Here is a 17674-nt window from a genome sequence, read left to right on the forward strand (position 1 = left end):
CCTGTACTGAGTGGGAAGATAGAACAATAGAAATGACCTAATTTTGAAAAGAGAGAGATAATAGTCTGAAAATCAAAACCAAAAAACAAACACAAACAAAAAAACCAAAACCAAACCAAAACAAACACCACCACCCCCAAAACCAAACCAAACCAAAACAAAAAACTCCAGAGCTTCAGAGACCTGTGGGACTATCACAAAAGATTTAACATTTGTGTCATCAGAGTTCAAGAAGAAGAGAACAAAGAGGTCCAGGCTTAATTGGTGAAATAATGGCTGAATACTTCTATTTGGCAAGAAACATTAGCCTATAGATTCAAGAAACTAAACTCTAAACAGGATAACCATAAAGAAATCGATGCCAATAAACAGGACAATTTAACTTCTGAAAACTACAGATAGAAAAATCTTGAAACCAGCCAGAGAAAAATGACAACTTATCTATTGAGGAAAGATAATTTGAATGACAGCAGAAAAAAAAAAAAAAAAAAAAAGAATGACAGCAAATTCCTCATCAGAAACCATGGAGGGGGATCCCTGGGTGGCTCAGCGGTTTAGCGCCTGCCTTTGGGTCAAGGCGTGATACTGGAGACCCGGGATCGAGTCCCATGTCGGGCTCCCTGCATGGAGCCTGCTTCTCCCTCTGCCTATGTCTCTGCCTCTCTCTCTCTCTGTGTGTGACTATCATAAATTAAAAAAATAAAAAAAAGAAAAAGAAACCATGGAGGTTAGGCAGCCCTGGTGGCACAGTGGTTTAGCGCTGCCTGCAGCCCAGGGTGTGATCCTGGAGACCCAGGATCGAGTCCCACCTCAGGCTCCCTGCATGGAGCCTGCTTCTCCCTCTGCCTGTGTCTCTGCCTCTCTCTCTCTCTCTGTGTCTCTCATGAATAAATAAATAAAAAAAATCTTAAAAAAAAAAAAAGAAACCATGGAGGTCAGAAAGAAGTAGCAATATACTTTTAATTGCAGAAAACGCAAAGAAAGTGTCAACCCAGAATCCTATACCCAATGAAAATATCCTTCAGCAGTGAACGGACAATCAAGAGATTGTAAGATGAAGGAAAATTAAGAAAATTTCTCACTGTAGACCTACTAAAAAACATGGATAGAGGAAATTCTCTAAACAGAAAGGAAACAATAAAACAAGGAACCTTCGAATATCAGGAATAAGAAAGAGCACAGTAAGCAAAATGGGGGTAAATACGGTAGGCTTTTCTTCTCTTGAGTTTTCTAAATCATGCTTGACAGTTTGAGTCAAAAATATAATCTTTTGGGGTGCCTGGCTGGCTCGGTTGGTAGAGCATATGACTCTTGATCTCAGGGTTGCGAGTTTAAGCCCCATGTTGGGCATGGAGCTCACTTCAAAAAAAATCAACTCAGTGCCTGAGTGGCTCAGTCAGTTAAGTGTCTGCCTTCAGCTCAGGTCATGATTCCAGGATCCTTAGCAGGGAGTCTGCTTCTCCCTCTGCCCCTCCCCATCTGCTCATTCTCTGTCTCTAGTTTTCTCTCTCTCAAATAAATAAAATATTTTTAGAAATCAACTGGATTTAGGGCAACCCTGGTGGCTCAGCGGTTTAGTGCTGCCTGTAGCCCAGGGTGTGATCCTGGAGACCCTGGATCGAGTCCCACATCAGGCTCCCTGCATGAAGCCTGCTTATTCCTCTGCCTTGTCTCTGCCTCTCTCTCTCTCTCCTCTCTGTGTATTCTCATGAATAAATAAATAAAATCTTTAAAAAAAAACACCTGGATTTAATAAAACAAACAATATTTAAAAAAAATATAATCTTGTGTGGTTCTAAATATATGTGGAGGAAATATTTAAGAAAATTATAGGGGATCCCTGGGTGGCTCAGTGGTTTAGCACCTGCCTTTGGCCTGGGGTGGGATCCTGGAGTCCTGGGATCAAGTCCCACATCAGGCTCCCTGCATTCGAGCCTGCTTCTCCCTCTGCCTGTGTCTCTGCCTCTCTCTCTCTCTCTGTGTCTCTCATGAATAAATAAATAAAATATTTTTGAAAATCCTACAGTGTTTTCTCTAACCATAATAAAATCAAACTAGAAGTCAATAACAGAAAGATAACAAGAAATTCTCCAAACAACTAGAAATTAAGCAACACTTTTTATTTTTTTATTAAATATTTTATTTATTTATGAGAGAGAGAGAAGCAGAGACTCAGGCAGAGGGAGAAGCAGAGCAGGCTCCATGCAGGGAGCCTGACACGGGACTCGATCCCGGGTCTCCAGGATCAGGCCCCGGGTTGAAGGCATGTGCTAAGCTGCTGAGCCACCCGGGCTGCCCTAAGCAACACTTTTTTAAAAAGATGGCTTTTTAAAAAGATGGCTCAGTAGACTCAGCCCCTGAGTCTCTGCCTCTCTATCTGTCTCTCTCAAGAATAAATAAATAAAAATCTAGAAAAAAAAGATGTTATGTATGTATTTATTTATTATTTTACAGATGGAGTGTGAGTGAGGGGAGAAACAAAGGGGGAGAACGGTTGGGGAAAGAATTTCAAGCAGACTCCACACTCAGCATGGAGCCCAATGTGGGGCTTGATGTCACAACCCTGAAATCATGACCTGAGTCAAGGCCAAGAGTCAGTCACTTAACTGACTGAGCCACCCATGTGTTCCCAAACAACACATTTCTTTTTTTTTTCTTTTTTAAAGATTTTATTTATTCATGAAAGACACAGAGAGAGAGAGAGAGGGAGAGGCAGAGACACAGGCCAAGGGAGAAACAGGCTCCATGCAGGGAGCCTGATGCAGGACTCAATCCTGGGTCCAGGACCACGCCCTGGGCTGAAGGCGGCGCTAAACCATTGAGCCACCCGGGCTGTGCCAAACAACACATTTCTAAATAATCTATAGGTTAAAGATGAAGTGTTAAGGGAAATTAAAAATAAGATCGAAATGAATGAAACAAAAGCAACATATCAAAATATGTGGTACACTACTAAAACAGTGCTGAGAGGGAAATTTTTAGCATTAAATGTATATTTTGGGGCAGCCTGGGTGGCTCAGCGGTTTAAACGCCTGCCTTCGGCCCAGGGTGTGATCCTGGAGTCCCGGGATCAAGTCCCACGTCAGGCTCCCTGCATGGAGCCTGCTTCTCCCTCTGCCTGTGTCTCTGCCTCCCCGCCCTCTCTTTCTGTGTCTATCATGAATAAATAAAATCTTTAAAAAGAAATAAATGTATATATTGGAAAAGAGGAAAAGAATGATAGAAATTCCCACTTCAAGAATGTGGAAGAAAAAAAAAAAGAATGTGGAAGAAAACTATAAAATAAACCCTAAGCAAGCAGAATGAAAGAAATAATAAAGAGTAGAAATTGAAAACAACAACAACAAAAAACAAAATGAAAATGAATGAAACAAAAAGTGGATGTTTTAAAAAGATCATTAAAATTAACATACTTCTAGCAAGGGAGAAGATACAAATTACCAATATCAGGAATGAAACAGGAGGTATATCACTACATACTTTGCACAAAAAAAGGATCAAGGACAATACCACAGACTCTACACACACAAATTTAACAACTTAGACCACTTCCTCAAAAACCACAAATTACCTCAACTCATCCAAAGTGAAATAATTTGAATACCTCTATAACTATTAAGGCATATGAATTTATAATTTTAAGTCTTCCAAAGAGAAATTGAGGCTCAGGTGGTTTCACCAGAATTCTACCAAATAGTTAAAGAATTAAAGCCAATTCTACAAGTCTTTTCCAAGAGATAGAAGAATTCTTTCCAATTCATTTTATGAAGCCAGTATTATCTTGATAACAAAACTAGACAAAGACAATATAAAAAAAGCTGCACATCAGTATTTTTCATGAATGCAAATGTAAATATTCTTTTTTTAAAAAAAGATTTATTTAATTATTCATGAGAGACACACAGAGAGGCAGAGAGAGAACCAGGCTCCATGCAGAGAGCCTGATGTGGGACTCGATCTGGAACCCTGAGATCACACCCTGAGTGGAAGGCAGATGCTCATTTGCTAAGTCACTCAGGTGTCCCGACATAAATATTCTTTTTTTTTCCCGACATAAATATTCTTAATAAAATATTAGCAAATAGAATCTAGTAATACATAAAAATTTTTCACCATGACCAATTGAGGTTTATTCCAGGGATGCAAGGCTCATTCAATATTTAAAAACCAATCAATGGATTCTGATATATTAACAGTCTCAAGAAGAAAACTGACACAATCATATCAATAGATACAGTAAAAACATTTGACAAAAATTCAACATCCATTCATGTTAAAAACTCTCATAAAAGTAGGAGCAGAGGAAAACTTCTTGAACTTGATAAAAAGCATCTACAAAAAGCCTACAACCAACATTATACTTAATGGTGAAATGCTGAATGCTTTCCCCTTAAAATTGAGAAAAAGGTAAGGATGACCTCTCATCACTTTTATTCAGTATAAGACTAGAACTTGTAGCCAGTGCAATAAAGTGAAAAAATAAAAAATAAAAAGAAGTAAAAGGCATACTGATTGGAAACAAATAAAGCCATCCGAGTTTTAGATGACATATAGTTTATTTAGAAAAATCTCAAAGAATCTTTAAAAAAAAAAAACCTAGAAACTCTTAGAACTACTCCATAAGATCAGCAAGGTCACAGAACACAAGATAAACATACAAAAAGTAATTGTTTTGTATCTACTAGCTATGAATATGTGGCCATAGAAATTTAAAATAATATGCTACATATAATCACCAAGAAAATTAAATAATTAGGTATAAATCTAATAAAACCTGTATAGGACTTGTATGTTTAAATTACACAACACTGGGCAGCCTGAGTGGCTCAGGAGTTTAGCTGCCTTCAGCCCAGGGCCTGATCCTGGAAACCTGGGATTGAGTCCCCTGTTGGGCTCCTTGTATGGAGCCTGCTTCTCCCTCTGCCTGTGTCTCTGCCTTTCTCTCTCTGTGTCTCTCATAAATAAATAAAATCTTAAAAAAATAAATTACACAACACTTATGAAAGAAAACTTTTAGTTTTTCTAATAAATGGAGAGACATACCATGTTCATGGATTGAAAGATTCAACATATCAAGATGTCAGTTAAATAGCCAGCTAAATTCATCAAATTGATATACGGTTTAACACAATTCCTATAAACATCCTTTTTTTTTAATTTTTTTTATTTATTATTTATGATAATCACAGAGAGAGAGAGAGAGAGAGAGAGGCAGAGACATAGGCAGAGGGAGAAGCAGGCTCCATGCACCGGGAGCCCGACGTGGGATTCGATCCTGGGTCTCCAGGATCGCGCCCTGGGCCAAAGGCAGGCGCCAAACCGCTGCGCCACCCAGGGATCCCCCTATAAAAATCCTAACAAGCTTTTTGCAGCTACGGGCAAAATAATCCTAAAATTTACATAGAAAGGCAAAACAACTAGAATAGCTAAAACAATTTTGAAAAGGAAAAGTGAGAGGAATCACTTTTGCTTTCGAGGCTTATTATACATGGGCAGCCCCGGTGGCGCAGCAGTTTAGTGCCGCCTGCAGCCTGGGGTTTGATCCTGGGGACCCTGGATCGAGTCCCACGTCGAGCTCCCTGCATGGAGCCTGCTTCTCCCTCTGCCTGTGCCTCTGCCCCCCCACCCCGTATCTCTATGAATAAATAAATAAAATATAAAAAAAAAAGACTTATTATACAGCTACAGTAATCAAGACTGTATGACAGTAACGGAGCAATAGACATACAGATAGATTCATGGACTGAACAGAGAAACTGGGAAGAGAGCCACCCAAATATGCCCATCTGAATTTTGACAAAAGTGCAAAAGCAATTCAATGGAGGAAAGAGCATTTTCAATAAATAGTGACGGAACAAATGGACATTCATAAACAAAACAAATAAAACCTTTGACCTATTCTCACACCTTATACAAAAATTAACTCAACAGGTATCAAGAACTTAAACGTTCAATATAAAACCATACAATTTTTAGGGACACCTGAGTGGCTCATTCAGCTGAACATCTAACTCTTGGTTTAGGCTTAGGTCATGATCTCATGTCCATTCCTCCCTTGTGCTGCCTCTGTAACTCTATTATATTGTTATACTGCATTATAATGTTTTCCATGTGGTGTCTTGTAGATTAAGGACCCTTTGAGTGCAGAGACTGTGTGTTTCCTCTTCACCCTGGCACCTAGCTCGGTCAAAGCTCAGTGAGGTTGAATGGGTGACGTTGAGTAGGGCCCCAGCCCCTCGGTGTTTGTGGTGGAGGACACTGGGCTGGAGTACACCTCACCTAGCACCCGGTCATCCCTGAGCTGCTCTCATGGAGTTCACCCCCAACAACATTTCAATTGTAGGCAGGCTTCTTTCTGTTGACTAGCAAGCAGTATACATCTGGACTCTGTATCTCTTCCGCCAGTTGTTTGTAGAGAATACAAAACCATGTGTATTGTTTTAAAAAATATCTATAGAGGTCTATGTTGACTCTTCCAATGTTGTTCCCCTTTGCACTGAGGTGTTTATTTTATTTATTTAGGATAATTTTGGTGTACATTATTGCATTTGGTAGCTATGTTGTGCTTATGTGTGTGTTGCTGTGAGATTCTCGAGGCTAAGATCTATTGCAGAGAGAAATGGACACTCCTTTCCACTGTCTGGAAAAAGGAGGAAGGACTTCAGATACTCACTCAACTGCATGTCCTCAGACTCCCTCAGGAGCTGTCTCCTGGATGTGATTTTGGGGTTGCACACCTTGGCTTCTGACTTCAACTCTGTCCCTACCCTTTGTCTAATTCACGCCGGTCTAGGGCTACACTCAGGTAGTCATTTTAAAATGAAGCATGGGGATCCCTGGGTGGCGCAGCGGTTTGGCGCCTGCCTTTGGCCCAGGGCGCGATCCTGGAGACCCGGGATCGAATCCCACATCGGGCTCCCGGTGCATGGAGCCTGCTTCTCCCTCTGCCTGTGTCTCTGCCTCTCTCTCTCTCTGTAACTATCATAAATAAATAAAAAAAAATTAAAAAAAAATTAAAAAAAAATAAAATGAAGCATGACTGTGCTATTCAAGGAGTTTGAGGCAGGTTTTTTTTTTTTTGGGGGGGGGACAGTTTTTATAAGTAATGTATTGGAATGTCTGGGAGTAGCTGTCTGGGAATGCAGCTAGACTTTTTATATTAATTCCTATAAAAATCATTCCATTCTTTGCTATAACATGGAGTTTTCCTGGGTATAATCTTGACATAAAATGATATCATCCCACAAAAAGTTCCAAAGTAAAAAATAAAAGAATTGGGCATTGCTTTTTCTTTAGGATTACACATGTCACTAATGCTCTTCATGTATATTTTTATACATAAGCAATTGAAGTCACCTGGAAGAGGCCTTTTTGGGGCTGTATGTTATCAGAGCGTGTTTGGTTGTCCACAAATGATTTAGGTGAATATGGTCAAATTGGTTGCCGAGGACCTAAATCAGATCCAAGATGGATTCTAAATGGTCCCAAAACAAAAAAGGGGGAAAGAAACTGAGAAGGAAAAAAAAAAAAAAAGAAACTGAGAAGGAACTCAATTAGGAGCTTATTTTGTGAGTTTCCATACAAGATAGTGACTGAGGAAGACCCTGAACTCACCTTCTCCTGTGACACACCGAATTTACACCTATTTATAGAGCAAATCTTCCTGAAGAACTGTGGGCTGACTGTTCATCTCTGTACAAAAAAATAGAAAGACCACACCGAGAAGGGCAAGAAAGACACACAGTAACAAAGCCCCCCCCACCCCCCGCCACACACACACCAACACTGAGAAATGAAGCAGGGAGGGCCAGTACAGAGGGACTAGGAGCAGATTCATCTGGCCCTCGGGCACAGAAAAAAAAGCTAAGGTTTAAAAGAGCAACTGAAATATAAAGGATTCAGTCCTAGAACTGTGCCAAACACATTGAGGAGCTGCTGGAACTCTCCAGGTAGGGTCCAGGGGGTGGGGTGGCGGTGAGGGGAGCTGGAGAGTGCCATGGTTTATACTCTCCCTCCAACTTGAGACAGGAGCAGGGCTCTGGCTACCATAGCTGGCCTGTGGCCTTAGCGAGCCCAAGACACCCACAGGCACAGAAAAAAAACAAAGTGTGGTTTATTTTATTTTTTTAAAGATTTATTCATATGAGACACACAGACATAGGCAAAGGGAAAAGCAGACATAGGTATAGGGAAAAGCAGGTTTCCCACAGGAAGCCTGATGTGGGACTTAATCCCAGGACCCCAGGATCAAGACCTGAGCCAAAGGCAGATGTTCAACCACTGAGCCTAGGTGCTCCAAAAGATGTGGTTTAAAAAGCAATTAGAGGGCTGACTTAGCTGGTGGTAGAGCATGGGGCTCTTGATCTCAGGGTTGTGAGTTCAAGCCCAGATTGGATATGGAGCCTACTTAAATAGCAACCAGAATATAAAAGATCCAGCCCAAGAACCCTACCAACTGGTGGGGGAGCTGCTGGAACTCTCTCTGGGTCAGAGGGGCTGGCAAATGCTATGGTTTACATCTCCCTCCACCTTGATAGTGTGAATGGGAGCAGGGTCCTGGCTCTCTAGCTAGCCTACTGCCTCAGGGAGCCCTGGGCTTCTAACCCACATCAGCCCTAGACATCCAACCAAGGTGGCCCCAGTGCAGTGCACACTGGGACACTCCTGGTCAGTGCTCACCATAGCTCCAGTCATTTTGCCAAGGTGATGAAGGTGCACAGCACCCTTGAACACTCCAAGCCTGTGCCACTTCAGCTCCAGATGACTTGCCTGAGCCCTGCTGGAGCAGAGGGCCCCGGGATACTCTGGACCTTGCCTGTCTCCACCCCAGCCTCCCTGCTAGGGTGCTCTTACTTGGAGCGTTCTGGGACACTCTAGTTTGTACCTACTTCAGCTGAAGCTGTTCTTTAAGGGTACCCTTTATGCCAAGAGCACTGGGACTACCTGGGCACATACCTATTTCAGCTCTGATGATCCCACCAGGGCAGCCTCAGCACAGAGTGCCCTGGGACCCCCAGCCCACACCAGCCACAGTTCTAGCCAGTCAATCAGCCAAAGTCACCAGGAATTTAAAGTCTACACAGAGGATGACCATACACAAGATCATTCCATTAAGTTTAGGAGAAGTAGGTGTTCCTCCTAATTCATAAAAACAAATACAGAAAGTCAAGGAAGATGAAGGGATAGCGGAATACGCTCCAAACCAAAGAATAAGACAAAACCTCAGACAAAGAACTCAATGAAATGGATATAATCTACCTGATAAAGAGTTCAAAGCAAAGGTCATAAAGATGCTCATGAGACTGGAGAGGAGAGTAGAAGAGGTTAGTGAGAACTTCAACAAAGAGAGAGAAAATATAAAAAAGAATGAATCCATTGAAGAATACAATAACTGGAATGAGAAACACACTAGAGGGAATTAACAGTAGATCAGAAGATGCAGAAGAACAGATCAGCAATTCGGAAGACAGGGTGATGGAAAGCACCCAAGTGGAAGGGCAAAAAGAAAAAGGAATGAAAAAAATGAGAATAGGTTAAAGGTTGTCTTGGTGAACAAGGTGGTGTCTTCAGGCAAACAAATACTCACATTATAGGGGTCCCAGAAGGAGAAGGGAGAGAGAAGGGGGCAGAAAACTTATTTGAAGAAATAACCTGGGGAAGGAAACAGACATTCAAGTACAGGATGCATAGAGAGTTCCAAACAAAATGAACCCAAGGAGGTTCAGAGCACAACACATAATTATAATGCCAAGGGTGAAAGATAAAAATGCTGATTCCTCATCCAGAACTATGAAATTAAAAGTTCTGAGTGTAGGAATGAAACTCTGCAGTAAATAACAAGCCCTCCACGTGAGCTCATGCTTACTAAAGTTTTAAAGAGCTACTTGATATTAGAACGACAGACTTTAAAGTCTTTAAGGTTGCTTAATGCATGTACCAATTTTTTTTTCATGTACCAATTTTTAACAAAGTGTGTGTGTGTGTGTGTATGTGTGTGTGTGTGTGTGTGGTGGGGTAGGAAGCAATGGATGGAGTAGGAAGAGCACTGAAGTTCGACAGACCTAACAGTTTGGGAATTGGTGGTTGTGGAAATGACAATTTTCTTGAGGGTGGTGATCAGATCGGGTGACAGAGAGAAGGTATATGAATAGGTATTAGTGACAGATGTCTTGGTTATGGATGTTTGAGAGCTATGCTTCACCACATATACCTTTGTGAGATAAAGCCTGGTATGGCGATAGTTTTCAAAAACTATTATGAGAGGGACACCTGGGTGGTATAGTTGGTTAAGTGTCTGACTTTTGGTTTCAGGTCCCGTCCTGATCTTAGGATCAAGGGCCTGAGCCCCATGTTGGGCTCTATGCTCAGCAGGGAGTCTGTTTGAGATTCTCTCCCCTCTCCTCCTCTGCCCCTCCTGCTCATGTTCTCTCACTAAAATAAATAAATAAATCTTAAAAAAAAACTTATGAGAAATAAACTAGATAGGCAAACATATAATGTAAAACATGTTTTTATATTTGACCGATTCTTAAGAGATAAAAACTGGTATTTTTAGGAGTATGCTATTCTTTTAAAGGCCAAATAGCTTGTGACTTATTATTTTGGAAAACTCTTATCACCACCAATCACTCTCAAACCAATAAATAACTTTACAAGCTGTAACCACCAGGTGAAACAACTTGAATAAACTAGCAGTTTTTCCAATTTCTTGTTTTTAAAAGATTTTATTTATTTATTCATGAGAGACAGAGAGAGAGAGAGAGGCAGAGACATAGGCAGAGGGAGAAGCAGGCTCCCTGCGGGGAGCCTGATGCGGGACTCGATCCCAGGACCCCAGGATCACACCCAGAGCCAAAGGCAGATGCTTAACTGCTGAGCCACCCAGGCGTCCCACAATTTCTTAAATTTCTCATTTCAGGACACATTAGTCTTGGACCTTCTCTCTTCAGAAAGATAAATTTTGGGGATCCCTGGGTGGCTCAGCGGTTTAGCACCACATTGGGTTCCCCGCATGGAGTCGGCTTCTCCTTCTGCCTGTGTCTCTGCCTCTCTCTCTGTGTCTGTCATGAATAAATAAAATCTTAAAAAAAAAAAAAGATAAACTTTAAGTATAGCTGATACATAAGGAAGGCTTTCTACTCTATTAAAATTTGCTACTAAGCTTAATCTTATCTAGGAAAGACAATGTTGTGAGGGGAAAAAATAGATAATGAACATGTGCATTACCCTCAATAATTTCTTCATGCCCTTTGTGATTCTCTCCCTCTCATGGCTCTTCACCTTCTACTTGGTTCCAGGTGACCACTCAAGCTGCTTTGGTCATTTTAGATTAACTTGCATTTTTAGGGATTTATATAGATGGAACCATACAGTATGTATATACTCTTCCTTTGGTCTGACTTCTTTCAGGCAGCATAATCCTCCTGAGACTTACCTCCCCTGTAGTGTTCATCAACAACTCATCCACTTTTGCCACTGAATTGCATTTCGTTGTATGGCTGTATGCTTACATGTTAGTACACTCACCTGTCTGTCCATGGACATTCTGATTGTTTCCAGCTTTGGGCTATTACAAATAAAGCTGTTATGAATATTCCCAGAAGAAAAAAAGAAAACTTACTCTGTTTTCAGTATGACCTTTTGCAAGTTAGCCTTTACAAGATGTGTTGCATCAATTAGCAACTTGACATAAAACAATAAAATGGCAGAAAAGCTGTCAATTTTTACAAGTTAGATTTCAGTTTGAATGGTATGAAACTTTATCTTCTTCTGTATCAGATTTTCAGATTTATACTCTGGTCTCTCTGCACCCCCTCCTTAAAAAAGAGATTCGGATTTTGTTGGAAGAGGGTTTATACATTGTGTAACTTTATTGTGTATTCGTAAAATGACAAAGTCCATAGGCCTTCAGATATGTTCCTTGCCCTTTCAGGCCTGTTTCAGGTCATGGGTTGGGGGCAAGGCTCACCTGGAGGTCAGTGTCAGCTTCTGGTCAGCCAGTGGGAGGCACTGGTGGGAGGTGAGGGGCAGATGGGAGGAGGAAGGGAAGGAGAGGTGGGGGAGGGGGAGGAGAGGGGAGGGGAAGGGGAAGAGGAGGGGGAGAGAGGAGAGAGGAAAAGAGGGAAGGGGAGGTCAAGGGAGGGGAAGGGAGAGGGGAGGGGAAGAGAGTGGAGGAGAGGGGGAGAGGAGGGGTGGGAAGGAGGGTGGAGGGGAGGAGAGAAGGGAAGGGGGATAGAGAAGGCAGAGGAAGAGAGGGGGAGTGGAGGGAGGAGGGAGGAGGGAGGGGAGAAGAGTGGAGGGAAGAGGGGGAGGGGAGGAAGAGGGGGCCGGGAGGAGGAGCGGAGGGAGGGGGGAGGGGGGAGGAGGGCGGGTGGCCTGGAGGGAGGCCGGGTATTTCCTCCCCGCCCCTCCGCATTCCGGGGCGTCCCGGGCCCCCCGCAGCAGCCGCGCCGGGGCTGTGGGCTCCGCGGGCAGGGGGCGGGCGGGCCCCGGGTGAGCGCAGGGGCCCCGAGCTCCGGGGGGCTGGGATGCCTCGCGTCCGGCCTCCCGCCCGGTGAGCTCGGGTGACAGCCGAGCCCGGTCCTGCCGTTTGTCTGGAGCCTTGGGAGCACCTTGCGTTTCCCCGACCGGGTTCTGGGGACACCCGTCCCTCGGACGCAGAGGCCGAGCGTGCTGCCGTCGTGGTCACCCGGGCGCCTTCCGAGCAGTGCCCGGCGGCCCCGCGGTGAGCCCGCGGGAGACCCTGGCGGCTGTGGCCGCGGAGGGGGCGCGGGGGCAGGGGCGGCCGCAGGGCTGGGGCGGGCCGGGGAGCGGCGGCGGGGCGGCGGGGAGCGCTGGGGGACCGGATGCGTTCCCCGAGAACCGAGGGGGCGGGGCCAGCCGATTTCCCGGGGAAAGGGCCCGGGCGGGGTGAGCAGGGTGGAGGGCTGGGGCGGGGCGGGCGTGGGGCGGGGACCCGGCCCGCCCGCCCTGGGAGGTGGCCGATGCCGCGGCGGGGACGCCCCTCTGGCCCCCTGCCGGTCGGCGCCGCCGCGTGGTCCGGCGGGTCGCTCCGTCCGCAGGGGCCCGGACCCAGCCGCTGCCAGCCCTTTTCCGTCTACGGTTCTGATCTGAGAAGGTGCCGCCCACCAGCGCCGGTTCTGCGGAATGGAGCAACATCAAATGAAATGTTCTACATGACGGCTTTTCGGATGTTCGGAGCTAGCCATCATGTTCCCCTTACCTTTCTCTTCTCCGCTCAAAACAGCCCTGCCCTTTCAACCACTTTCTTTTGACACCATTTCCTGCTAACTCTCACCTGGGTATAACTTTTTAAAAATAGGTATCTCAGGATACACATGACCCTTCAGACTAGTTTGATTATCACTCAGACCAAGAGATTACAAGCTCCAGTTACTGGGTGATACTGATTTAGCATTTTAATAGTTCTTATTTTAATTACTTAAATACTAGTCCTCATTTCAGCAGCACAGTACACTAAAATTGGAATGATACAGAGAAGATTGGCACAGCCCCTGTGCAAGGATGACACACAAATTCATGAAGCATTTAAATGCTTAAATTCTCAGTCTCCCTTTAGGTTGCCTCTTCCCCTTGCCCATATGCTAATAGAGTTCTTTTTCTAGTTAAAAAAAAATTGTGATAAAATGTACGATTTACCATTTTAAACATCTTTAAGTGTAAAGTTCAGTGACTTTAAGTGTATTTGCATTGTTGTACAACCATCACCACCATCTATCTCCAGAACTTTGTCATCTTCCCTTACCAGACTCTCTCCCCATTAGATAATAACTTTGCATTCCTCTCTCCCCCAAGACCCTGGCAACCATCATTCTACTTTCTGACTCTGTGAATTTGACTATTCTAGGTATTGCATATAAGTGGAATTGATATTGTCCCTTTTTTTAAAAGATTTTTTTAAAAGTAGTCTCTCGGGATCCCTGGGTGGCGCAGCGGTTTAGCGCCTGTCTTTGGCCCAGGGCGCGATCCTGGAGACCCGGGATCGAATCCCACGTCGGGCTCCCGGTGCATGGAGCCTGCTTCTTCCTCTGCCTGTGTCTCTGCCTCTCTCTCTCTCTCTCTCTCTGTGACTATCATAAATAAATAAAAATTAAAAAAAAATAAAATAAAAGTAGTCTCTCCACTGAACATGGGGCCTGAACTTACAATCCTGAGATCAAGAGTCAAATGCTCCACAGACTGAGCAAGCCAGGTGCCCCAGTATTGGTCCTTTTTAAATCTGGCTTATTTCACTTAGCACAAATGTTTTAAAGGTTCATCCATGTTGTAGCATGTATCAATTACATTTTTATTTATTTATTTTTAAAGATTTTATTTATTTATTCATGAGAGGCACACACACAGAGAGAGAGAGAGAGAGAGAGAAAGAGAGAGAGGCAGAGACACAGGCAGAGGGAGAAGCAGGCTCCATGCCAGGAGCCCGATGCCGGACTGGATCCCGGGTCTTCAGGATCATGCCCTGGGCCAAAGGCAGGCGCTAAACCACTGAGCCACCCAGGGATCCCTCAATTACACTTTTAAAAAGTTGAGTAGTGTTCCATTATAGGTATATATCACATTTTGTTTATCCACTCATCCATTGATGGATATTTGGGTTATTTCCATCATTTGCCTATTGTGAATAACGCTGCTAAACGTGGATATACAAATGTTTAAATTCCTGCTTTCAGTTCTTTTGAGTACATACTCAGAAGTGTAATTGCTAGATCAAAAGGTTAACTGTTTAATTTTTTGAGGAACCACCATATTCTTGTATTTTTGACAAGAGCATACTCTTTCAGGCTTCTGCAGGTAGACTCTATGCCTGTTGTATTTATGTGATGTCAAGTACAATTCTCCTGCATAGCAATCCCTATTGCAAAATAGAATCATTCACATATATAGTCCACTGCCCAGATTATAATTACTGCAGGGGTTGGCTATAGTTTATTAGAGATTTATTTTTAATTTTTTAAAAAATTTTTATTTATTTATGATAGAGAGAGAGGCAGAGACACAGGCAGAGGGAGAAGCAGGCTCCATGCACCGGGAGCCCGACGTGGGATTCGATCCCGGGTCTCCAGGATCGCGCCCTGGGCCAAAGGCAGGCGCTAAACCGCTGCGCCACCCAGGGATCCCTATTTTTAATTTTTATTTAAGTAAACTGTACATCCAGAATGAGACTCAAAGTCACGATTTTGAGATCAAGAGTAGCATGCTCTACTGACTGAGCCAGCCAGGTGCCCCTATTAGAGACTTTTTTTTTTTTCTATAGAGACTTTAATCTGTGTAACACGTAGACAGCATAGCCAAATACCGAGCAGTGAAATATTAAATAACATTTTCAAGATGACTATTGTAAAAAAACATTTTTGATAATCATTGCAGGCTTCTCAGTCTCAACTTTTTTAGGAAAAGATAGGCAGCATTTTGCAGCAAGTATCCAGAACCACTAGGCTTTACAAATTGGTGGAAATCTGAACCAATATTTACACAGTACCACAAATTCTTATGTGCAAGTAAGCTCCACTCAGTATCATTCTATATTTTACAATTAAATAACCTGAGCAATGTGCCTTGAAATCAGTGTGCTGGGAAATACTGATCCCCACTGTCCTTGGGATGGCTGCCAGATGGGTGGAACTTGGAGCAGCTAGAGCTCCCTTACCCGTCACTGTATCACCAGAAGTCCTGGATTCCCCGAAATGTGGCCAAGGAGAGGTGCTACCACCTGGTCATCCACTCAGGGCAGCAGCTGCTGAGCGTGCCGTTGCTCATCAAAGACAAGGGAGCCATGGTGTTGATGTAGCATCTGGTGTTTCAGGGACCTGAGGTGCTGCTAGCCATGGGCGTCACAGGAGCTGAAGATGGCCAGGGCTCCTTGCAGGTGTAACTCCAGACAGCCGGGCTTTCTGCTTCACATACATGGAATACTTTTGACCTTTGTGGTCAATGCTGGGAGCAGTGTTCTAAAAACGCATGTTCACATTCTGTGAATTATAGCTCTATCATCTTCAAGTATTTTATGTGATTTCAACGCATGTTCACATTCTGTGAATTATAGCTCTATCATCTTCAAATATTTTATGTGATTCCAATTTGATTAGAAATCCACATTATAAAAAATTTCACATTTGTCAATGAAAGTAGATAGATTAAAATTTTTTAGATTTATTTGACAAGAGTATGAGCACAACCTGGGGGAGGGGCAGAGGGAGAGGGAGAAGAAGGCTCCCCACTGAGCAGCCCAATGCCATGTGGTGCTTGATCCCAGGACCCTGGGATCACCACCCGAGCTTAAGGCAGACCCTTAACCAACTAAGCCACCCAACTGCCCAAGGAGTTAGATTCTTTAAATTTAATTTCAATCATAAATTATTGAGATTTAATCCAAATACCAAATACCGCAAGATGCTTTTCAGAGGTTTTTAAGTATGTTCACAGTTGTGCAGCTGCCACCACCTTCTATCCAGAATATTTTCATCACCTAAAAAGGAAACCCTGTTAGCCATCACTCTCCACTTCCCTCTATCCTCAGATCTTGCAACTACTATTCTACTTTCTAATCTCCATGGATTTGCCTATTCTGGACATTTTATATAAAGGGAGTCATATATTATGTCTTTTGAGTCTGGCTTCTTTCACTTAGTACATTTTCAAGACTCATCTGTGTTGTAGCAGGTATTGGTAATTCATTTTTTTATGGCTGAATATTTCACTGTATGGACATATCACATCTTGTTTATCCATTCATCAGTTCAATCATAAATTTTTATTTTTTAATTTTTTTCAATCATAAATTTTTAAACGATCATAAAAATGGCTTCAAATTTTTGTCAGCTATTTGTACAAATTTCTTGTAGATGGTGATTATGAAGAATGATGCATCACGAATTGTGTATAGGGTTTCAGCCTGTTATACAAAAAAAGTCATGTTCCCACAAGTAGGCTAAGTCTATTGACATTCTGAAAATAATTTCTTACAAGTGTTATACAAATTTAAAACCTTCTATAAAACTTTGTACATGTTATTTTCATCTAATTATATAAAGGATATGGAATGAATTTTTTTCTCTAGGTCATATGTATACATTCCTTAGTCCTCTCAAGTTTATTCCGTTGTGCCATACAAAAAACCCTATCTTTTTATTTGTGCCAGGATGTGAAAAATTTTGGAAGGCACACCTTAGAGAAAGCCTCAGATGTTAAAGATTTTAGTTTTAGGGGAGCCTCTATGGCTCAGTTTTTTAAAATTTTTATTTATTTATGATAGTCACACACACACACACACACAGAGAGGCAGAGACACAGGCAGAGGGAGAAGCAGGCTCCATGCACTGGGAGCCCAACGTGGGATTTGATCCCTGGTCTCCAGGATCGCGCCCTGGGCCAAAGGCAGGCGCCAAACCGCTGCACCACTCAGGGATCCCTATGGCTCAGTTTAAATGTCTGCCTTCAGCTCAGGTCATGATCTCAGGGTCTTGGAATGGAGCCCTACTTAGGGCTCCCTGCTTGGCAAGAAGTCTGCTTCTTCTTCTCCCTCTGCCCCTCCCCTCATTTGTGCTCCCTCCCTCAATTTTTAAAAGATTTTATTTTTAAGTGATCTCAACACCCAACATGGGGCTCAAACTTACAACCTTGAGATCAAGAGTCACATGCTCTACCAAGCGACTAG

General features: G+C 43.1%; 1 non-coding gene across 1 annotated transcript; it reads left to right on the top strand.

Moving 5' to 3' along the window:
• Nucleotides 1–13451: 13451 nt before the first annotated feature.
• Nucleotides 13452–13559, top strand: LOC119873818. Its single transcript, XR_005366319.1, has one exon. It is a non-coding gene; the product is annotated as a U6 spliceosomal RNA (small nuclear RNA).
• The last annotated feature ends 4115 nt before the right edge of the window (nt 13560–17674 follow it).

Source organism: Canis lupus, chromosome 10 (genome assembly GCF_011100685.1).
Source record: "Canis lupus familiaris isolate Mischka breed German Shepherd chromosome 10, alternate assembly UU_Cfam_GSD_1.0, whole genome shotgun sequence".
In the NCBI taxonomy this organism is placed as follows: Eukaryota; Metazoa; Chordata; class Mammalia; order Carnivora; family Canidae; genus Canis; species Canis lupus.